This window comes from Bubalus bubalis, chromosome 2 (assembly GCF_019923935.1).
Source record: "Bubalus bubalis isolate 160015118507 breed Murrah chromosome 2, NDDB_SH_1, whole genome shotgun sequence".
NCBI lineage: Eukaryota > Metazoa > Chordata > Mammalia > Artiodactyla > Bovidae > Bubalus > Bubalus bubalis.
In genome coordinates this window covers 25,831,901-25,856,906 of record NC_059158.1, presented here as the reverse complement: position 1 = coordinate 25,856,906, position 25,006 = coordinate 25,831,901, and the positions used below count along the sequence as shown (strand labels likewise).

The 25,006-nt window shown below is 36.3% G+C and overlaps 1 long non-coding RNA gene across 1 annotated transcript; it reads left to right on the top strand.

The window, feature by feature from the left end:
* The first annotated feature begins 5,666 nt into the window (after window positions 1-5,666).
* On the top strand, window positions 5,667-24,548 carry LOC112579986. Its single transcript, XR_006543189.2, has 6 exons — window positions 5,667-5,684; window positions 7,793-7,810; window positions 12,178-12,195; window positions 12,864-12,929; window positions 22,380-22,400; window positions 24,530-24,548. It is a non-coding gene; the product is annotated as an uncharacterized LOC112579986 (long non-coding RNA).
* Window positions 24,549-25,006: the final 458 nt, after the last annotated feature.

The window sequence follows — 25,006 nt, the reverse complement described above, 5'->3', positions numbered from 1 at the left end:
CTAGTTGATGAAACTATTTTTAATGGTGGAGCCCAGGCGATATACTCTGTAGTACCACTCGAAGTAGTGGTAGATCCTCCAATTCAGTGGTACAGCCTCCAATTCAGCGTTTGTGGCTACTTTATATCACTTAGATGTAGTAACCAAAATGAATGTACATATTAACTAAAAGGCAAAGTACTTATCAGATCATACAAACTGAATGATAAAAGCCTAGCTATATCAAATAGGATGAGGAACTTTTTAAAGGGTACCACGAGAACTGAAGTTTCTTAAATGTTAAATCAAATCAGAATACTCATTCATTTTATGCCCACTTTTATTTTGAGAAAAACACTCTTTGGAAATATTTGAGCTCTCAGCCACTGGACACGTATATATTGTGGGAGTGTGTGGTGTGTGTTCATGCAGTGGTATGTACATGTGTGTATTTGTGTGCACATCCATGTGGGTTTAGTTTGAAACATAAATTTTTCATTGCATTTAAATTACCTCCCCATTTTTATACTATATTTACTTTGATCTATTTTCTCTTTCAGGAAGACCTGCACTGACAGTAGGTAAATTTTCAAAAAACCTGTTGCTCCCAACTTCATTAAAATGATGGTTTCTCATTGCATTAACATTTTCTGCCTTTTAATCTGTATCTACTATTGGCCTGCTCTCTCCTGAATGTCTACATTTCCCTCCCAATTAAATGTTTATGCACTTCTTTCTTAAGTGACCTAAAGTTAGTGTAATTTTATCTTACTTCCTTTGTTTTCCATTCCTTCTTTTAAATTCCAAACCATTCTTTACCTGTGGATATTGGCTTTTCCAGACACTTGCAGTCATTTCGCTGAGTAATTGGTGAGATGGAGGGCATTAGTCTGATAGGTACGTTTTGTTTTCTGTTATGAAACACATCCAAAGATAGGATGTCCATCACATATATCAGGTTCAATGGACCATTTTTATGGCAATGATACTTACCAAACATTTAGAGATGAGGGATGATGTCTATCATGTGAGTAATGTTTTTCCATGTATTGTCCACTCAGACATGAGTAAACATGACTCATTAGTTAATTTGAATTTTAAGCTCATTCATCCAGTTCTCTTTACCATTTTGTACAAGCATTTTCAGGTATACAAATAATTTTACTTGATTCTCCTGGAAAATAGTACTACTATTTTGGAGTAGTTTGAAGTTTGGAAGCCTTATGACTGCAGTTTGGTTCTCTCTCCTCAGGATTGCTTTGTCAATTTCATAGAAATTTCATATATATTACTCGTAGTTCTGTGAAAAATGTCAGAGGTAATTTTTTAGGGATCACATTAAATTTTTTATTGCTTTGGGTATTAGTGTGGACATTTTAGAAGTATTATTAGCTATAATCCAAGAACATGGAATATCTTTCCATTTCTTTGAATCGTTTTCTATCAGAAATATAATTTTTAGTGTTTAATGTATTTTGGTAATGATGTGTTACAACTGTATTTTAGATTTCAACGGAATTCACTGCAAAAATTTCTCTATTTAATGAACATATGACTACTGTTACAGATAGAGTTTGAAGGTATAGACTTTGCCATAGATATTTCTATCCTTTTAGTTTCCCTGTTGAAAGACAAATAGCTTATTTTATCTTACAAACTGAATAAGTTTAGTTCAGCTCAGTCACTCAGTGTTGTCTGACTCTTTGCGACCCCATGGACTGCAGCACACCAGGCTTCCCTGTCCATCACCAAATCCCAGAGCTTACTCAAACCAGTGTCCATTGAGTCAGTGATGCCATCCAACCATCTCACCCTCTGTCGTCCTCTTCTCCTCCTGCCTTCAATCTTTCCCAGCATCAGAGTCTCTTCCAACGAGTCAGTTCTTTGCATCAGGTAGACAAAGGATTGGAGTTTCAGCTTCTGCATCAGTCATTCTAATGAATATTCAGGACTGGTTTCCTTTGGGTTTGACTGGTTGGATTTTCTTGCTGTCCAAGAGACTCTCTTGGAGCCCAGGAAAATAAAGTCTCTCACTGTTTCCATTGTTTTCCCATCTATTTGCCATGATGTGATGGGATTGGATTCCATGGTCTTAGTTTTCTAATGTTGAGTTTTAAGCCAACTTTTTCACTCTCCTCTTTCACTTTCATCAAGAGGCTCTTCAGTTCTTCTTACCTTTCTGCCCTAAGGGTGGTGTCATCTGCATATCTGAGGTTATTCATATTTCTCCTGGCAATCTTGATTCCAGCTTGTGCTTCATCCAGCCCAGTGTTTCTCATGATGTACTCTGCATATAAGTTAAATAGCAGGGTGACAATAAACAGCCTTCACGTACTCCTTTCCCGATTTGGAACCAGTCTGTTGTTCCATGTCCAGTTCTAACTGTAGCTACTTGACCTGCATACAGATTTCTCAGGAGGCAGGTCAGGTGGTCTGGTATTCCCATCTCTAAGAATTTTCCACATTAAGATGGGCACCATAAAGGACAGAAATTGTATGGACCTACCAGAAGCAAAAACTGAATAATGAAAGCCTAATTAATGACAAAAGAGACTATAAACTATTTTAAAAGATTACTTCTACAATTAAAATTCCTAACATTCTTTCTCAAAATAGTAAAATGACTTACTTTATGCCTCTCTCGATTTCTAGAGCATATCCTTGAGCAAAGTGAGGTTTTGGTCTTCTGACTGTGTTAAATGTGTGTATGTCTGTGTGCTCCTGTGTATATTTATGTTCCATATATGTCTTACTGTTCTTGTATTTGTATGTATTAGACTCAGAATAACTTTAATTTTTACAAGCAGTATTTTAAATAAGGTGAACTGTCTTTGTTTTTTTAAATAATTACATAGATCTTCTCTTTTTTTTTTTCCCAGGGGACCTTCTAAAAATATATGGTAAATTTTTCTGACACTCTCTACCCCATAGACCTATAAATAATTGTAACATTGTCTTTCTATTTATATTCCATTCATTGACTCATTTTTCTCCCTTCATTTACTGATATTTTATATAGACTACAACAATTGTAATTTTTTCTTTTTTACATAATTCCATCTCTTCTCATTCTTTGGTTTCTTTGGAGACCTTTTATTTCTGTAAACATTAGCTGTGAAAAAATTCGTATGTCTCCAGATACTTGATTTGATTTTGATTTTTGTAAAATTGAGTTATGTTAGCTGATCACCACATCATTTTCATCCTTTATACGTTCTCATGCAAATAATCACTGATGTAGAATCTCTGTGACCTTTCAAGTTCAAAGGACAATATCCATACACTTGATACTGACCTAAAACTTAAGTGAAAAGAAAACTGCAAATGTGCTAAGTAAAGCTTCTCCACCTTCTGGTCCTCCAAGGACTATAAATTCTGATGTCATTCATTGGTCAAGTGTGAGCTCTAAGCTAACTCTCCAATAAACCTTGATCTTATTAACCACTTGTTCTGAGGTTAATAAATGTTTTACCTAATATTGTGCTTTCTTTCAAAATTACTAGTTTTTCAAAACTGCATTTTTTCTTAACTTGTTCAAGAATTTTCCAGTTAAAGAAGGCTCATTTCATAACATATTTCTCATTAATGAAATGTTGTGTTAGTGAAAAAAATAGTGATTTTTTTCCTTGGAAACTTTTCAGAAAACATGAATTCATATACTAAGCTTTTACCACTTGTATCCTCTTGATACTTTTTGTTTACATTTTTGTTTCAGTGAAATTGATCTTAACAAGATAGCTCTTTATATTTCATAGGCAGCTAAAAGTACCTAATTCTCTATTAACCCATGTGTAGAGAAGGGTCCCTTTATTGTTCGTTTCCTCATCACTTTTAAAATGTGTCTCCAGGATGTCTGCTAATGGAATTAATATATATATATATATATATATATATATATATATATATATATATATTTTATATAGTCAGAAGGACTAACACAATACCAAAGATTGATGTTGCTTAACCTGGAGGAACTCCTAAAATGCCTCTTCTTATGGGGCTGTTTCCCATCGTATATCCATTTGGGAAATGAGTGTATGAACTTTAAATTACATGACTTCTCTTTATTGAGATGGACATAAATCATATGGTTTGAATTCTCAAAAATGTCTCAGTTGGAATCTAAGAGAAAACCAAGGAAGCATTAAAAAAATATTTGACCTCCTCCCTCCCTTTCTACCATTTTCTTCCTGTTTTAAAGGTATATTATACATTATTTCCTTTATTTATATATTATATACTTTATTATATTCCATTAATAAATTGAAGATGGAAAAAGGCATGTCTCATAGCATATTTCAGTGTGAACCTAAGTGTACTCTCATGTGTTTCTCATAACCTTATCTTCGGCACTCAGTTATCATCTTCCTCAACACCATCATGCTTGTGACTTACATCATGCAGGTGCATATGGTTTGTCTTGTTATTGTCTTTCCAAAGGAAGCCTGCCTTCTGCCTTTGTTATTCGATTTCCCTCATTACTACTTCTGTGATTTATTTTCTTGATATAATCTAGGCAGAGACTTCTTTTGGGTCAACTAAATTTTAGCAGTTATACATTTCAAAAGTCTGCATTTTCAAGATTCTGAAGTATGAATTTTCCCCAATATGTGTTCAGTCATTTTCTTTGTAACCGCTTTCACTGTCATTTGGTACTTACATTTCTTCTTTCATGTAATTCCATTAAGAAGTATTTCACTTATGTATTATTTAAAATAGAAATTTCTATTACAAAAGTTTATGTATTCATCAGTTGATAAAATCTGAATAGAATTACCCAGGAAACAAATCCTGCATTTATTTTGCAGCATTGGCCAAATGTTAAGTTAATGTTCATGTCTTTAAAGGCATCTTATGTATTATAATAATGAAGTGGACACCATCTATTATGCAACAACCCAAAGAATTTATTAGAGCTAGAAACCCTATCATTAGGTTAAAACCCTAATGAAAAATAATTAATAATAATAAATAAATATGTAATAAATAATAAATAAAGCTAATAACCCTAATAATAAACCACTTATGACAAAACAGCAAAAAAGCCAAAGAATATATATATACATATATATATATATATATGTATAATTTTATTTAGTTAGATTTTGGCTGTGCTGGATCTTCATCATTGTGCGGGCTTTTCTCTAGTTGTAGAGAGCAGAGGCTACTCTCTAGTTGTGGTGCGTGTGTTTTTCATTGCAGTGACTTCTCTCTGTTGTGGGCAGAACACAAGCTCTAGAGTGTGCAAGCTTCAGTAGTTGTGGCACGTGGGCTCAGTAGCTGTGGTTCCCGAATTCCAGAGCACAGGCTCAATAGTTGTGACACATGGGCTTAGTTGCTCTGTGGTATCTGGGATCTTCCTGGGCCAGGGATTGAACCCATGTCTCCTGCATTGGCAGGCAGATTCTTTACCACAGAGGCACTAGGCACTAGGGATGCCCAAGAATATTTTTCAAATATAAACTTCAAAACTATTCTTTTAATAGTTTTTTCTTAAGATGATTTGTTTTTTCCTCCTATTCCTCTATTGAAAATGTGAGATGTCATCCCCTATGTGTATCGTGTGTGTCTGTGTATCTGCATTCAGATAGTTATAAATTTATATATAAATTTTATAATAAATTTTGTTTCTTGGTTTTCCATTTTCATGATATTGACCTTAAATTTTTCATTTTATCTTTTTGAAGAACCTCAGAAAACAAACAGTAAGTATTTTAAAAACTTGTTATTCACAAATCCCTATTACATGACTGAATTGCTTGAAGCCTTATCTTTCCAGACTTAATGCTTTTCTTTTCCTTGTCTTGCCCTTCTGGATGTGTACCTTTGCAGTTGCAGATTTTATTTATAGACTTCCCCATAGGAAGTTCTCTCCATTTATTTTCTCAACCTAGAATCTATTTCAATTTCTTTTTTTTTATTCTTTATCATTTATTTCCTATTAATGTTGTCTTTATTTTTTCTATTATTTTTAGTGGTTTGTTATAATAAGGCTCACAGAAAAGTTGATAAGATGAAGAGCATTAGATTAGGACTCCACTTTGTGTGTCTCCAAGGACACCTCCCTAGATAGCAACTCTATCACATTCCAATTTCACCAGTCCACATTTAAGCGAATGAGACTTTCCCAAACAGGCAGAGTTGAGCAAAACTGCCTACAGAATGCAATTGCTTTGTCCCTTCAAAGTCTGTATGTATTCTGATATTCTTCCTTCATCCATAAACTTGAGGCACATTCTTCCACTGAGCTTGAGTATCTTATCCAGGCACTTATGAATTTAAGATCTCCAATATATTTGTGTCTCAGGAAATGTTCACGTGTTTGTATTCTCTTTCAAGTCTCAATTTTTGATGTAAAAGATAACGAAACCATTGTCCTGGGAAGTCACTGAGAATTTTTTTCTAAAAGTGGATAAAATTTTAATAATTTTGGTATCCTTTAATGACAGTTTTCAGTGACAATTTTTATTTCAAAGAAAATTCAACTCAGTAATATCAAATAAACGTATTTGACAGGAGACAAATGACTACTCTTACAGGTAGATCTATGGACAGAGGGACTCGGTCTCTCCTCATGTCTTTTCAAGTACCTCTCTTGCAATTGAGTTTTCTTTGTTTTCTGCATGTTCTTAAAAAGGACAATGGAGTAAAGCAAGACCAATTATTAATATGACTTTTATCACTGAGGGCAAATATCACTTTTATCACTGACACCTCTTTGCATGGTGTCATTTTCAATCTTACTCTTTTTGGAACCCGGGCATATATGGAAGTACAACATGAAAAAAGTGAAAAGTGCAAGTGTTAGTTGCTCATCATGTCCTGCTCTTTGTCACCCCATGGACTGTAGCCCACCAGACTCCTCTGTCCATGGAATTCTCCAGGCAAGAATGCTGGAGTGTGTAGCCGTTCCCTTCTCCAGGGGATCTTATTGACCCAGGGATGGAACATAGGTCTCTCGCATTGCAGGCAGATTCTTTACCATCTGAACCACCAAGAAAGACTGTATTTCCCTCTAAGTGGTGAAATGGGCTTTGAATCTCATGATTCTGATTTTCAGAAATGTGTATTGGTTAGGCCCCACAGAAGACAACGGCAGTGTTTGAAAAGTTAGTCCTCTTCCATTCCTGAGATGTTACTTCTTTGGGGGTGAATTTTGTATTTCTCTTTTGACTGTCAGTAACTGATAGGCAAAAAAAAGGGAAGATCTTGTTAATGAATTGGGTACATTATTACGTAATGTACTATGACCGGGGTATTGAGTCGTAGTTTCATCTGTCATTGAATGTTTGTCTTCAATGCTCAATCATTATCTTCCTCAAAGTCAGGATACTAATATTCTTCTATAATCTGTCTCATCTTTTTGTCTTTTCAATGGTTGTGTGACGTATTCATTTGTTACTCAATTTCCCACATTCTGTGATTTGTCCTATTGTTTCAATATCTCTTAGGTATAGCAGTAATGAAGATGACTGCATCTATGTAGTAAAAACACAGGTGTTTATTAGAGCTAGTAAGCCAAATAATAACAATACATTCAATATAGGTAAAGAACATTTCTTTAACTGAAAACTTTAGAATTATTATTTTAAATTTTTCACAATTACTACAATACTTTTATTTTTTATCTTTATTCCCCTCTGGAGAATAGTCTCTTAACCAAGTGAGCTCTCACCCACTGTGTGTGTGTGCGTGTGTGCACATATGCATTTGGATACTTAAAATTTAAATATCAATTTTATAATAAATTTTGTGTCTTGGTGTACCATTTCCATGATATTGCCCTTAAATTTCCCATTTTATCTTTCTAAAGGACCCCAGACGAAAAATGGTAAGTATCCTAAAATTTGTTTCTCACAAACTTCATTTACATGAGTGTTTTCTTGAGGCTTGACATTCCCACTCTCATAATGCACATGCTTTCTTTCTATGGCCCTGTTTCTGAATGTCTATCCTTACCTCTCCAATTGTTACTTAGAGATTTCCCCATAGAGAATTCACTTCATTAATTTCCCCTTCTAAAATCTATTTCAATTCCTTTTCCTTTCTATATCATTTTCTTTCTATTTAATTTTTTTATCTATTTTTAGCAACTTGCCATCAGTTCAGTTGAGTTCAGTTCAGTCACTCAGTCGTGTCCAACTCTTTGCGATCCCATGAATCACAGCACACCAGGCCTCCCTGTCCATCACCATCTCCCGGAGCTTACTCAAACTCACGTCCATCGAGTCGGTGATGCCATCCAGCCATCTCATCCTCTGTCGTCCCCTTCTCCTCCTGCTCCCAATCCCTCCTAGCATCAGAGTCTTTTCCAATGAGTCAACTCTTCGCATGAGGTGGCCAAAGTACTGGAGTTTCAGCTTTAGCATCACTCCAAAGAACACCCAGGACTGATCTCCTTCAGAATGGACTGGTTGGATCTCCTTGCAGTCCAAGGGGCTCTCAAGAGTCCTCTCCAACATCACAGTTCAAAAGTATCAATTCTTCAGCTTGCTATAGGCTTACTTAAAAGATAATGACATAAAGAATATCAGATTGTAAGGAACCGGATTCCATCCTGTTTATCTGTGAGGACGCATCTCAGTTCCAATATCTTGGGCCCACACGTAGGTCAATGATATTTCCTGAAGCCCACAGAGATCAGAGAAGATTGCTAACAGGCTGATGAAGTTTACCTATTCATTGTTCCTTCAAAGCCTGTGTAAATTCTGCTTTCATTTCTTGATCCATAAACAACACTCATTCTTCCACGGTGCCTGAATACATTTCCAGGTATAATAGTATTTCCAATGTTATTCTTGCAATTGTTTCTTCAAACTATAGTACTCTCTTCCTTTCTATTTGTTTGTTGCTTTACAATTTGAATGACACTTTAATGGTCTTAGTAACCTGAATTCTGTTTAGTGTTTTGAGAAGAAATATACATCCCAGGAAATATCCACTTGTTTACATTCTTCTCTTGGTTCTCAACATGGGAATCTAAGAAATATTGCCCTAGTAAGTTGCCAAATATTTTTTTTTCCTGCAGCATGATATAATCCTTAAAATATTAACATCTTTTAATGGAAGTTTTTAGTGACTTTATTATTTCAAAGATAATTTAATTTAGATCTTTATCAAAATTATGTATGTTGTAGTCTTGAATTGGAGGCTTACCTGCTAGCTCAGTGGTAAAGAGTTTGCCTGCCAATGTAGGAGATGCAGATCCAATCCCTGGGTCAGGAAGATCCCCTGGAGAAGGAAAAGGCAACTCATTCCAATATTCTTGCCTGGGAAATCCCATGAACAGAGGAACCTGGTGCACTACAGTCATGGGGTCACAAACAAGTCGGACACAATTAGCTATTAAATAACAATGAAGCTTGACTTAACTTCTTATACAAGTGGATTGTGGACAGATGGATGTCTTTACTCTGTTCTTCAGTATCCTTTTCCTGGTCTTCAATATCCTTTTCAAGTACCTCTCCTCTAGTTCAGTTTCTGTCTGTTTTCATTGAATTTGGGAAAAGGAGGTTGACCCAATGCAAGACGGATGAATGTAATGACATTTATTTGAGACAGAGGGTTGACCCCCCACTTTGTGGTGTCATTTTCATTCTTATTCATTTGGAAACCAGGTATTTATAAAAGTACAATGACATTATCCCCTAATTGGTGAGATGTCCTTTGAAACACATGGTTAAATGCTCAGAAGTGTGTGTCAATTTAGAACACAAAGAAAACCAAGGCTGTGTCTGAAAATTTTGTCCTCCTCCCTTCCTGTCATGTTACTTCATTTTGTGAATTGTTTATTAATTCCTTTGACTCTGTTACTAAATGTTAGGTGAAAAAAGGCAAATTTCATTAATGTATTTCCCTGTGGATCTAGACATGGTTTCATCTCTTATTGTACCTTTGTCATCAATGCTCAATCTCCATCTTTTTCAAAGTCAATATGCACACATTCTTGTATGATTTTGTCTCATCTTTCTGTCTTTATGATGGATGTTTACTATATGGACTATTTTTTTTTCAGTTTTCCACATTTATCCTTCTGTGATTTGTCTTGTTGTTGCAAAATCTGCTAACATTTATTTCCTATCCATTTAATGCTAGTATACACATATTTGGGAATTACTGTCATTTTCAGTGTGGCTGTTGTGTAATGCATTAATCTAAGTTACTTTCATATTCTATAATTTATAACTTGCTTCACTGGTATTGATTATTTTATGTTTCTTATATCACTGAATTTAAATCAAATATGTATCATTTAGGAGAGGGTCAGAACAGAAACCACATAAGGCAAGTAGGTATGTTCACTGGTGACATAAATGTGAATAGAGACACCCAGTAAATCCTGGAAGAATTTTTTTCCAATCCTGCAATTAAGTATTTGTATCAAGTTTATGGACCAAAACTACTGTGTTCTCTCAACATGTGTGCTAACATCCAAATAACTTATATCTTACAAACTGAAAATGAAAATCTAACTAATGTCAAAAGTGATTATAAGCTTTTGTAAAAGGTAAATTCCAAAAACAACATTCCTAAAATTACCTCTCAGTGTTCTTAAACGACTCATATTATGCCACTCTCTATTTCTAGAATATATTATTGAGCAAAAGAGAGGGTTTGGTCACTGAGAATGTGTGAGCTTCTTTGTCTATGTGTGTGTGAACATATGCTTATGCCCCTGAGTGTGTATGCATATTCCATAGGTGTTTTCCTGTTTTGTGTGAGTGTAAATAATTAAAAAAATATTTATAATTTCAAAATAGTCAATAAGATTAATTTATTTTTATTTCTTTTCATATTTACCTGGACTCTTCATTTTATTTTTTAAATGATCATGGAAAAGTATTTAATAAGTGTTTCTAACATCCTTTGCCCTGATACCCTTTAAATGATTGCTCATAACTCCCTGCCTTTCTTTCCATGTATCAATCCACCATGCTCATCTTTTCCCTCTCCCATCTCCAACCTTTTGGATATGGACTACCCCCATATTAATTCCGTTTATCTCTTTTCCCTAATTCCATCCCTTCTCATTACTCGCTTTTTTTTTTTTTAACATTATCTTTTCTTCTCTCTAAACATTAGGTCTTTTTCTTCATTTCTTCCTTTTCTGTCTTCAGAGAATTGACTAGCTTTGGTTATATTTGTAGGGATAAGTGATATCACGTGATCACTACATTCTTTCAATTCTAAATAAATTTTCCTGCAAGTGACCACAGATGTAGAATCTCCGTGACATTTCAAATTCCAGGGATAATAGCTATGTGACGGACTTTGAGACAAAACTTAAGTAAGCAGATAACTCCACATTTCCTGAGCAAATTTTGTCCACTTTCTGCTCTTTAAAAGACTAGAGTTTCAGATGACATTCCTTGGCCAATGTGAGCCCTAAGCTTAACCTCACATTCACATTGACCACACGACCTAGCTGTTCTTGGTATAGATGTATTCTACCAAATATTGTGTGTTTTTTTTTATAATTTCTAAATTATTAGGTCTACAAACTGCACATTTTCTCAATGTGTTTATGATAACGTCACCTGTTAACAAAATGTCACCTAATACCATATCACTCAATAATGAAATGTTATGTTAATGAATTGAGAAGGAACTCGCCAGAAATTTAAAAGAGTTTATACCTGTGGCAGATTCATGTTGATATATGGCAAAACCAATACAATATTGTAAAGTAATTAACCTCCAATCAAAATAAATTAATTTATATTTAAAAAAAAGAAATTTAAAAGAGTTTTTCATAGAACATTAAGTCAAAGCCTAAAGTTTTGCCTCAAGTATCCACTTGATGTTTTCATTTACATTTTGTTCCAGGGGAAATAGAACTTTCCAAACTATCTCTTTACAGTTGTAGCAGGACAGAAGTGGTTTGTACTACAATAACCATATGTATAGTAGTGTGTGATTTATGTTACGAAAAGAACATGTTTCAAAGTAAACCTCAGAAGTATCATTTTAATGCTTTTATCCCATTAAGACACTACTTTTCCTGCTTAACACTGTAATCTTCTGGAAGAATAGCCCCTTGCCAAAATGGCTATTCATCCACACTGTGTATTTGGTTTTGTTTTTGTGTTTTGCATTCATATCAAAATGAATTTAAATATGAATTTTTTAATACAGTTTCTTTCTTAGTGTGCCATTCCCATGATACTGACCTTAAAATTTCACTTTATTTTTCTATAGAAGTTCAAGATCAAAATAGTAAGTATTCCAAAACTTCTCAAAAACCTCTCTAACATGACTGATTTCTTGAGGCCCCACCTCTTAATCCAGATGCTTTCCATTGTATTGTGCTCGTCCTGGATGTCTGACTTTGTGTCTCCCAGTTGAATTATTGGCTTCCCCATACAGAGTCTCTCTATTTAGTTCCCCCATCTAAAATGCATTCTATTTTCCAATCTGTATCCTTCTTTCCTGTAAACATTAGCTTGTTCCTGTTATCCAGACATGTTATAGGCTCACTATAAAGAGTATGTGAAGGATATTATGTTAAAAGGCACTGAGTTCCATTCTGTTTCTCTCCAAGGACACATCCCTTGTTAGGACCTCTGTAAAATGCCTGTATCTAGGGACCATGTTTATTGTGACAAGACTTCCCCAAATCTGAAGAGATAGAGAAGAAGATGCCTAATGTGCTCAGTGAAGTTTGTCTCTCATTGTCCCTTCAAGGCATGTAAGCATTCTGCTTTATTTCTTGATCCATGAGTTTGACACTCATTCTTCCCCTGTGCCCAAATACTTTACCCTAGCCTTCCCAGATACAGAAATATGTAAAAAGTATTATTTAAAAACTATCATTCTTGGAATAGTTTCTTGCAAAAGTGGTAATTCTTGCTTCACTGGCATTGAATGTTGTATTTTTCTTACAGGCACTGGATATAAATCACACGTGCTTCATTTAGGTGCAGATCAAAATAGAAATGTCCCAAATAAAGGTGATGTATTCCTTGCTTGACATAAATGTGATTAGAGGCACATAGTTCATAATGAAGAGTAATCTCTAGAATGCTTTTAAACTTGTAATTCAATATTTGTACCTAGTTATTGAACAAAGCTACCTTGATTCCTCACATATATGTTAGTTTCCAAATACCCTATCATATATTACAAAGTGAACAATGAATGCCTAACTAACGTCAAAAGTGATTAAAAACTTTTTTTATTGAATAAAACTCTCTTTTACTGAACCTCTGTAACTTCCTATTTCCTATATAGTCTTTATAGTACAGGTTTTCAAAGTGGAAAAATATGAAACATTCAAAAAACACCCCAAATATAGATTCTCCATGCCATCAAAAAATAAGAGATAAAAAGCATATAAACTTACAGTTATACTTAGTAATTAATGGTTCAGTGAGTATTCCATTTTACTTAGAAATGATCTGGCATTTAATGAATATCCATTAATTTATTCAATTTAATATCAGTCCAAGATTTTAAATTATCTAAAAATCTTGGAAGCTATCATTTAGCTGACATATTATAAAATATAATTAATGTTGAAATAAAGTTATTAGAATAGTGATTTAATTTGATTAAACACAAATTCACATTATTCAAAACCTTAAACAGTTAGTAGAAATAATGCTCAGTTCAGTTCAGTCACTCAGTCCTATCTGACTCTTTACAAATTCAGCACGCCAGGCTTCCCTCTCCATCACCAACTCCCAGAGCCTACTCAAACTCATGTCATCACATCAGTGACATGTTATTGCATCATGTCGTCGCATCTCATCCTCTGTCGTCCCCTTCTCTTCCTATCTTCAATCTTTTCCAGCATCAGGGTCTTTTCAAATGAGTTGGTTCTTTGCATCAGGCAGCCAAAATATTAGAGCTTCAGCCTCACCATCTGTCCTTCTAATTAATATTCAGGACGGATTTCCTTTAAATTTTTTTTTCTTTTTTTTAAATTTATTTATTTTAATTAGAGGTAATTACTTTACAATATTGTATTGGTTTTGCCTTACATCAACATGATCCACCACGGGTGTAAACGTGTTCTCAATCCTGAACCCCCTTCCTACCTCCCTCCCCATACCATCCCTCTGGGTCATCCCAGTGCACCAGCCCCAAGTATCCTGTATCCTGCATCAAACCTGGACTGGTGATTTGTTTCTTATATGATATTATACATGTTTCAATGCCATTCTCCCAAATCATCCCCCAACCTTCTCCTACAGAGTCCAAAAGACTGTTCTATACATCTGTGTCTCTTTTGCTGTCTCGCATACAGGGTTATCGTTACCATCTTTCTAAATTCCATATATATGCGTTAGTATACTGTATTGGTGTTTTTCTTTCTGGCTTACTTCACTCTGTATAATAGGCTCCAGTTTCATCCACCTCAGTAGAACTGATTCAAATGCATTATTTTTAATGGCTGAGTAAAACTCCATGTGTATATGTACCACTGCTTTCTTATCCATTCATCTGCTGATGGACATCTAGGTTGCTTCCATGTCCTAGCTATTTATATACAGTGCTGTGATGAACATTGGGGTACACGTGTCTCTTTCCCTTCTGGTTTCCTCAGTGTGTATGCCCAGCAGAGGGATTGCTGGGTCATAAGGCAATTTTATTTACAGTTTTTTAAGGAATCTCCACACTGTTCTCCATAGTGGCTGTACTAGTTTGCATTCCCACCACCAGTGTAAAAGGGTTCCCTTTTCTCCACAACCTCTCCAGCATTTATTGCTTGTAGACTTTTGGATCACAGCCATTCTGACTGACGTGAAATGGTACCTCATTGCGGTTTTGATTTGCATTTCTCTATAATGAGTGATGTTGAGCATCTTTTCATGTGTTTGTTAGCCATCTGTATGTCTTCTTTGGAGAAATGTCTATTTAGTTATTTGGCCCATTTTTTAATTGGGTCATTTATTTTTCTGGAATTGAGCTGAAGGAGTTGCTTGTATATTTTTGAGATTATTTGTTTGTCAGTTGCTTCATTTGCTATTATTTTCTCCCATTCTGAAGGCTGTCTCTTCACCTTGCTTACAGTTTCTTTTGTTGTGCAGAAGCTTTTAATTTTAATTAGATCCAATTTGTTTATTTTTGCTTTTTTTTCCAATATTCTGGGAGGTGGGTCATAGAGGATCCTGCTGTGATTTATGTTGGAGAGTGTTTTGCCTATGTTCTCCCTTAAGGGTTTTATAGTTTCTGGTCTTATGTTTAGATCTTTATTCCATTTTGAGTTTATTTTTGTGTATGGTGTTAGAAAGTGTTCTAGTTTCATTCTTTTACAAGTGGTTGACCAGTTTTCCCAGCACCACTTGTTAAAGAGATTGTCTTCTCCACTGTATATTCTTGCCTCCTTTGTCAAAGATAAGGTATCCATAGGTGCGTGGGTTTATCTCTGGGCTTTCTATTTTGTTCCATTGATCAATATTTCTGTCTTTGTGCCAGTACCATACTGTCTTGATGACTGTGGCTTTGTAATAGAGCCTGAAGTCAGGCAGGTTGATTCCTCCAGTTCCATTCTTCTTTCTCAAGATTGCTTTGGCTATTCAAGGTTTTTTGATTTTACCATACAAATTGTGAAATTATTTGTTCTAGCTCTGTGAAGAATACCATTGGTAGCTTGACAGGGATTGCATTGAGTCTATAAATTGCTTTGGGTAGTATACTCATTTTCACTATATTGATTCTTCCAATCCATGAACATGGTATATTTCTCCATCTGTTAGTGTCCTCTTTGATTTCTTTCACCAGTGTTTTATAGTTTTCTATATATAGGTCTTTAGTTTCTTTAGGTAGATATATTCCTAAGTATTTTATTATTTTCGTTGCAATGGTAAATGGGATTGTTTCCTTAATTTCTCTTTCTATTCTCTCATTATTGGTGTATAGGAATGCTAGGGATTTCTGTGTGTTGATTTTATATCCTGCAACTTTACTATAGTCATTGATTAGCTCTAGTAATTTTCTGGTGGAGTCTTTAGGGTTTTCTATGTAGAGGATCATGTCATCTGCAAACAGTGAGAGTTTTCTTCTTTTCCAATATGGATTCGTTTTATTTCTTTTTCTGCTCTGATTGCTGTGGCCAAAACTTCCAAAACTATGTTGAGTAGTAATGGTGAAAATGGGCACCCTTGTCTTGTTCCTGACCTTAGGGGAAATGCTTTCAATTTTTCACCATTGAGGATAATGTTTGCTGTGGGTTTGTCATATATAGCTTCTATTATGTTGAGGTATGTTTCTTCTATTCCTGCTTTCTGGAGAGTTTTTGTCATATATGGATCTTGAATTTTGTCAAAGGCTTTCTCTGCATCTATTGAGATAATCATATGGGTTTTATTTTTCAATTTGTTAATGTGGTGTATTACATTGATTTATTTGCAGATATTGAAGAATCCTTGCATCCCTGGATAAAGACCACTTGGTCATGGTGTATGATCTTTTTAATGTGTTGTTGGATTCTGATTGCTAGAATTTTGTTAAGGATTTTTGCATCTATGTTCATCAGTGATATTGGCCTGTAGTTTTCCTTTTTTGTGGCATCTTTGTCAGGTTTTGGTATTAGGGTAATGGTGGCCTCATAGAATGAGTTTGGAGGTTTAGTTTCCTCTGCAATTTTCTGGAAGAGTTTGAGTAGGATAGGTGTTAGCTCCTTTCTAAATTTTTGGTAGAATTCAGCTGTGAAGCCGTCTGGACCTGGGCTTTGTTTGCTGGAAGATTTCTGATTACAGTTTCAATTTCCGTGCTTGTGATGAGTCTGTTAAGATTTTCTATTTCTTCCTGGTCCAGTTTTGGAAAGTTGCAATTTTCTAAGAATTTGTCCATTTCTTCTACGTTGTCCATTTTATTGGCATATAATTGCTAATAGTAGTCTTATGATGCTTTGTATTTGTGTGTTGTCTGTTGTGATCTCTCCATTTTCATTTCTAATTTTATTGATTTGATTTTTCTCCCTTTGCTTTTTGATGAGTCTGGCTAATCAGATCAGATCAGTCACTCAGTCGTTTCCGACTCTTTGTGACTCCATGAATCGCAGCACTCCAGGCCTCCCTGTCCATCACCAACTCCCGGAGTTCACTCAGACTCACATCCATTGAGTCAGTGATGCCATCCAGCCATCTCACCCTTTGTTGTCCCCTTCTCCTCTTGCCCCTAATCCCTCCCAGCATCAGAGTCTTTTCCAGTGAGTCAACTCTTTGCATGAGGTGGCCAAAGTACTGGAGTTTCAGCTTCAGCATCATTCCTTCCAAAGAAATCCCAGGGATGATCTCCTTCAGAAAGGACTGGTTGGATCTCCTTGCAGTCCAAGGGACTCTCAAGAATCTTCTCCAACACCACAGTTCAAAAGCATCAATTCTTCAGCGCTCAGCCTTCTTCACAGTGCAACTCTCACATCCATACATGACCACAGGAAAAACCATAGCCTTGACTAGATGAACATTTGTTGGCAAAGTAATGTCTCTGCTTTTCAATATGCTATCTAGGTTGGTCATAACATTCCTTCCAAGGAGTAAGCATCTTTTAATTTCATGGCTGCAATCACCATCTGTAGTGATTTTGGAGCCCAGAAAAATAAAGTCTGACAGTGTTTCCCCATCTATTTCCCATGAAGTGATGGGACCGGATGCCAGGATCTTCGTTTTCTGAATGTTGAGCTTTAAGCCAACTTTTTCACTCTCCACTTTGACTTTCATCAAGAGGCTTTTGAGTTTCTCTTCACTTTCTTCCATAAGGGTGGTGTCATCTGTATATCTAAGGTTATTGATATTTCTCCAGGCAATCTTGATTCCAGCTTGTGTTTCTTCAAGTCCAGCATTTCTCATGACATTCTCTGCATATAAGTTAAATAAACAGGGTCACAATATACAGCTTTGACGTACTCCTTTTCCTATTTGGAACCAGTCTGTTGTTCCATGTTCAGTTCTAACTGTTGCTTCCTGACCTGCATAGAAATTTCTCCAGAGGCAGATCAGGTGGTCTGGTATTCCCATCTCTTTCAGAATTTTCCATATGTCTTACATATTGTGGTGCTCCTATGTTGGGTGCATATATATTTATAATTTTTATATCTTCTTCTTGGATTGATCCTTTGATCAGTATGTATTGTCCTTCTTTGTCTCTTTTTATAGCCTTTGTCTTAAAGTCTATTTTATCTGATATGAGTATTGCTACTCCTGCTTTCTTTTGATCTCTATTTGCATGGAAAATCTTTTTCCAGCCTTTCACTTCCAGTCTGTATGTGTCCCCTGTTTTGAGGTGAGTCTCTTGTAGACAACATATATATGGGTGTTGTTTTTGTATCCATTCAGCCAGTCTTTGTCTTTTGGTTGGGGCATTCAACCCATTTATGTTTAAGGTAATTATTGATAAGTATGATCCCGTTGCCATTTACTTTATTGTTTTGGGTTCCAGTTTATACACCCTTTTTGTGTCTCCTGTCTAGAGAAGATCCTTTAGCATTTGTTGGAGAGCTGGTATGGTGGTGCTGAATTCTCTCAGCTTTTGCTAGTCTGTAAAGCTTTTGATTTCTCCTTCACATTTGAATGAGATCCTTGCTGGGTACAATAATCTGGGCTGTAGGTTATTTTCTTTCATCACGTTAAGAATGTCTTGCCATTCCCTCCTGACCTGATGAGTTTCTATTGAAAGATCAGCTGTTATCCTTATGGGAATCCCCTTGTGTGTTATTTGTTGTTTTTCCCTTGCTGCTTTTAATATTTGTTCTTTGTGTTTGATCTTTGTTAATTTGATTAATATGTGTCTTGAGGTGTTTCACCTTGGGTTTATCCTGTTTGGGACTCTCTGGGTTTCTTGGACTTGGGTGATTATTTCCTTCCCCATTTTAGGGAAGTTTTCAAATATTATCTCCTCAAGTATTTTCTCATGGTCTTTCTTCTTGTCTTCTTTTTCTGGGACTCCTATGATTTGAATGTTGGAGTGTATAACACTGTCCTGAAGGTCTCTTTGATTTTCCTCATTTCTTTTAATTCGTTTTTATTTTTTCCTCTCTGATTCATTTATTTCTTCTCTCTTCTACTTCACTAATCCTATCTTCTACTTCACTAATCCTATCTTCTGCCTCTGTTATTCTACTATTTGCTGCCTCCAGAGTGTTTTGTATCTCATTTATTGCATTATTCATTATATATTGACTCTTTTTTATTTATTCTAGGTTCTTGTTAAACCTTTCTTGCATTTTCTCAATCCTTACCTCCAGGCTATTTATCTGTGATTCCATTTTTATTTCAAGATTTTGTATCAATTTCACTATCATTTTTTGGAATTCTTTATCAGGTAGATTCCCTATCTCTTCCTCTTAGGTTTGGTTTGGTGGGCATTTATCCTGTTCCTTTACCTGCTGGGTAATCCTCTATCTCTTCATCTTGTTTATATTGCTGAGTTTGGGGTGGCCTTTCTGCATTCTGGCAGTTTGTGGAGTTCTCTTTATTATGGAGTTTCCTCACTGTGGGTAGGTTTGTATCTGTGGCTTGTCAAGGTTTCTTGGTTGGGGAAGCTTGTGTCAGTGTTCTGGTGGGTGGAGCTGGACTTCTTCTCTCTGGAGTGCAATGAAGTGTCTAGTAATGAGTTATGAGATGTCAATGGATTTGGAGTAACTTTGGGCAGCCTGTATATTGAAGCTCAGGGCTGTGTTGCTGTGTTGTTGGAGAATTTGCATGGTATGTCTTGCTCTGGAACTTGTTGGCCCTTGGGTGGTGCTTGGTTTCAGTGTAGGTATGGAGGCATTTGATGAGCTCCTATCACTTAATGTTCCCTGGATTCAGGAGTTCTCTGATGTTCTCAGGATTTGGACTTAAGCCTCCTGCTTCTGGTTTTCAGTCTTATTTTTACAGTAGTCTCAAGACTTCTCCTTCTATACAGCACCATTGATAAAACATTTAGGTTAAAGATGAAAAGTTTCTCCACAGTGAGGGACACCCAGAGAGGTTCACAGAGTTACATGGAGAAGAGAAGAGGGAGGAGGGAGTTAGAGGTGACCCGAATGAGATGAGGTGGAATCAAAAGAGGAGAGAGCAAGCTAGCCAGTAATCACTTCCTTATGTGTGCTCCACAGTCTGGACCGCTCAGAGATGTTCATGGAGTTATACAGAGAAGAGAAGAGGGAGGAAGGAGACAGAGGTGGCCAGGAGGATAAAAGGGGGGAATGAAAAGGATAGAGACAGATCCAGCCAGTAATCAGTTCCCTAAGTGTTCTCCACCGTCTGGAACACAAAGAGATTCAGAAAGTTGGGTAGAGAAGAGAAGGGGGAGGGAGGAGACTGAGGCGACCTGGTGGAGAAAAAGGAGAGTCCAAAGGGGGAGAGAGCAGTCAAGCCAGTAATCTTGCTCCCAAGTAAAAATGGGTACTGAAGATTGGGTTCTTAAAGGTACAAAATTGATAGCAAATACCAAAAAGCAAAGATTAAAATTCTAGAGTAGAGGTTAGACTTTCAAAAATACAATATTAAAGAAAATAATAAGAAGAAGAAAGTCACAAATATTATTAATATATATGTATATGAAGTTTGCTTTAAAAAAAGTCTTTTTTTGAAAAGTAATAGTAGGTTATAAAAATGAAAATTAAAGGAGTAATAGAGGACTTAAAATTTTTAAAAAGTTAAAGGAAAAAAAGGAAAAGAATCATCATAAAAATAGTAAAAATATATCTAGGACTTTCTCTGGTGTTGTTCTGGACAGTGTAGGGTCAGTTCATTTTCAGATAGTTCTGCTTATATTTCTCAAGATCTATAGGCCCCTTCCTATGTAGTCAGTACTAACTACAACGTTTTAATCTATTGCACCTGTCACTTCTAAGGCGGTTCCCTCTGTTATAGCTTCTTCTGTTGCTGGTCTCTTCAGTGTCTGATTTCCGCCGTGACACAAGGGGGCGGTGGTTGACACTTTTTTTTCACTAGGCTCACTTGTTCAGTCGTGCTGTGGGGAGGGATGGACGCTGCAAACAAATAACACTGGCGTATGCTCACAGTGTCTCAGCCACACTGGGCCTGCCCCCACTCACGACACGTGCACCCTCCCTGCCCACACAGCTCAGACTCTAGGATGATCCACCAGAACCATCTGAGGCCGGCCTGGGCTGCATGCACCTCCCAGGTCTAAGCCTCTCAGGTTCAGGCACTCGGGTAGTCCTCAGAGGCGCAGACTCCTTTGGGCCTACGTTTTGTGCCCTTCCCAGCTCCGAGCAGCTTGGGTGATGAGGTGTTTGGCGAGCATCGTTACTGCGACTTATCATTTGCCTCTCCCGTCTCTGCCACTCGGTTTTCTGGGTGTACAACCAGCGCACCTTCTCAGGCGGATGATGACTGTCCAAAACCCCAAGAAGTCTTAGTTAGCAAAGAAGCCTGCTTGCAGTTTGGTAGATAATGTCTCTCTGGGGCTGCAATTGCCCCCGTCTGGCTCTGGCTGCCTGTCACCAGAGGGGGATGGTCTGCAGCCAGCTAGTTCTGTTCAGCCCTTTGTCCTATGCATGGGCTGGTGGTGTCTTAGTGCTTTTTGCGTGGTAGCTATCCCACAGTCTGGTTTGCTAGCCCAAATTAGTTCGCTCTGATTACCCTCAGGGGCATTCAGGCCCAATCCTTACTCTAAGCAATGCAGCCCGAGCCTCCATACCCAGCCCCCGCTTGCTAGTGGCAGATGCAGGCGTCTGCTCTGCTTCTCCGCTGGGTAAGTTACTGTTAGGCTTATAATCTGTGGGTTTTAATTATTTACTTATTTTCCTTCCCTATTATGTTGCTCTCTGTGCTTCCAAGGCTCGCCACAGACTCAGCAGTGAGAGTGTTTCCTGGTGTTTGGAAACTTCTCTCTTTTTAAGACACCTTTCTTGGGACTGAGCTCCGTCCCTACCTCTTTTGTCTCTTTTTTTGTCTTTTATATTTTTCCTACCTTCTTTTGAAGATAATGGGCTGCTTTTCTGGGTGCCTGATGTCCTCTACCGGCATTCAGAAGTTGTTTTGTGGAATTTACTCAGCGTTTAAATGTTCTTTTGATGAATTTGTGGGGGAGAAAGTGGTCTACCCATTCTATTCCTCTGCCATCTTAGGATCGTCCCCTAAAAACTTTTTAAAAAGATAACTTCTAGGACTTATGTTCCTAAAATTCTATCTCAATATAGTAAATTGACTTAATTTTTGCCTGCCCTGAATCCAGGGGAATATATTTTGCAAAAGGAGGGTTTCTTACTGTGAATGTGTGAGCTTCTGGGTGTTGATATTCCTGTGAGCTTTTATGTGTATATGAATGTTCTATATGAGTGTTTTGGGTGTGTGCATGTGTGTGTGTGTGTGTGTGTGTGTGTGTGTGTGTTTCTGAATGCTAATTAACTGAATTGTAAATGTAAATTTTAGAATACAACAGAATTATTTTGTGTTTGTATCTTTCAATATTTACATGGATCTCTTAATTTTATTTTTCAGATATTTTAGGGAATAAAATTGGTAAGTATTTCTGACATTTTTCCCAATACCATTTAAATGACTGTATCATTCCCTCACTTTCTATCTCTTTGGCATCCATTCTGTCATCCTTCCCCCCTTCCCCCTCCAATTGTTTGTATATGGACTACTTTCATATAAATTTCTTTCATCTGTTTTTCCCTAGTTTCACTTTTTCCCATTCCTTGCTTTTCATTATATACCTAGTCTTGTCTATAAACTTCAGTGTTTTCCTTTTTATGTCTCCTGAGAGTTGTCTTGATTTGATTCTAATTTTTGTAGGGATGAGGGATATCAGGCTAATCATCACATCATTCCCATGCAATAGATGTTTTCATGTAAATCACCATGATGTCAAATCATTGTGACCTTTCAAGTTCAAGGGACAATAACTATATGACTGATACTGACCCAAAACTTAAGTGAACAGAAAACTCCATATTTGTTGAGTAAACTACTCCACCTTCTGCTCTTTCAAAGACTATTGATTCAGTGACATTCCTTGATAACATGTGAGCTCTAAACCTACTCTCCCATTCCCCTTGATCTTATTATCCAGTTGTTTCCAGGTATACAAATGCTTTATGTAATAAAGGAGCCCCATAGTATTGTGCAGCCTCTTTTACCTCAAAATTTCTTTTGGGTCAAAATACAAATTTAAAAGGTTTATTCAGAAAACACTAATTCAAACATTAAATGTTTATCTCCTTTATTCTCTTGATGTTTTCCATTTACATCTTTGTTTCAGAGGAAATAGAACTTAGCAGTATAGTAGAAGGCTAAAACTGGTTAGTGATCCATTAGCCCATGTGTACAAAAGTCCATATATATTTCCTCATCATTTTTTAAATATGTTGCTTGTATATCAATTCACACTAATTTTCTGAGAAAGGTAGAAGTGACAACACAAACCCAAGGATCTGATACTGTTTAGCAGAACTCATAATTTAACTCCTGATGGGGCTATTTCCAATCCTGCACAATGGAATATATGGAATGAAAATGGTTACCTCTCATTAGTATGGTGGACTTTTTGAAATTTTTGGTTTTAATTGTAATAAATGGTGGTCCATTTGAACCCAAAAGCAAATGAAGGAAGTGTTTCCAGTTTCTGATCTGATCCCTTCCTGACTTTGTACTCTCAATTTGAATGAATGAATTTCTTTTCCTTTGTTGATCGATAGTGTGAAGAAGGAAAACACATGACTCATAATGTATTTCACTATGAACCTCGCATGGTTTCATCTGTGTTTTTATACCTTTTTCTTCAATAATCAATTTCCATGTTCCCAAGCACCATGATACAAATGACTTACAAGATGTGTCTTTATTTAGTCTCCCCAAATTTTGTGTGTCTTCTGAATTGGCATTCCATTTTCCCCATTAGTACTTCTGTGATTTCCTCATTTTGATACAATCTAGGCAGACATTTCTTTTGTGTCCACTAAATGTTTGTATTGGCATATTTCAAGATTTACCAGTTTTAAGTTTCTGAAGTGTGAGTTTTCTCCAATATATGCTCAGTCTTTTGTTGTACAAACCTTTCACCATCATTTAGTATTTGCATACTTTTCCTCAAGTATTTTCATACATGAAAGACCTGCCTCGCTTAGGCTTTAGCTAAAATAAAAATTTACATTACAATAGTTTATATATTCACTTATTGACAAACATGTGAATAGAATCATCCAGGCTACAAACCCTGTATTTCCTTGACAACACTGGTTCAAGATGTTAAACAATGCTCATGGCTCTTAGCATTTTAGATATCACAATAATTGATTTAACACTATCAAGTAGCACCCAAATAAATTTATAGAGTTAATAAACTGAATAATTATGCATCAGACTATCAACATAAATAAAATACAGTTTGAAAGGTCAACTTCAGTACTAGTATTTTAATAATTTTCTCCAATTAAGACAATACTTTTATATTTACCTCTATTCTATTTTGGGAGAATACTATATTTAAAAAATGAGCTGTCACACACAGTCCACAGTGTGTGTTTATGTTTTGTGTCTATATTCTCTGATAGTTATAATTTTAAATATGTATCAATATTTGCCATAAATTTTGTTTCTCAATCTTCCATAATTGACCTTAAATTTTCCATTTTGTTTTTCTAAAGAACCTCAGGAAAGAAATGGTAAGTAAAAGCTTATTACTCACGAATGACTTTTACATAGCTAATTTCTTCACACCTAACCATTCACAATCTCTTAATCCATAGGTTTCCGTCTTGCCCTTCCCCTGGATGTCTGTCTTATATCTCCAAATTTGTTATAGACTTATTCAGAGGATTGGAGAAGGCAATGGCACCCCACTCCAATACTCTTGCCTGGAAAATCCCATGGTTGGAGGAGCCTAGTAGGCTGAAGTCCACGGGGTCGCTGAGTCAGACACGACTGAGCGACTTCACTTTCACTTTTCACTTTCATGCATTGGAGAAGGAAATGGCAACCCGCTCCAGTGTTCTTGCCTGGAGAATCCCAGGGACGGGGGAGCCTGGTGGGCTGCCGTCTATGGGGTAGCACAGAGTCAGACACGACTGAAGTGACTTAGCAGCAGCATTCAGAGGATGTTCTCTCCATTTAGTTTCTCCTCC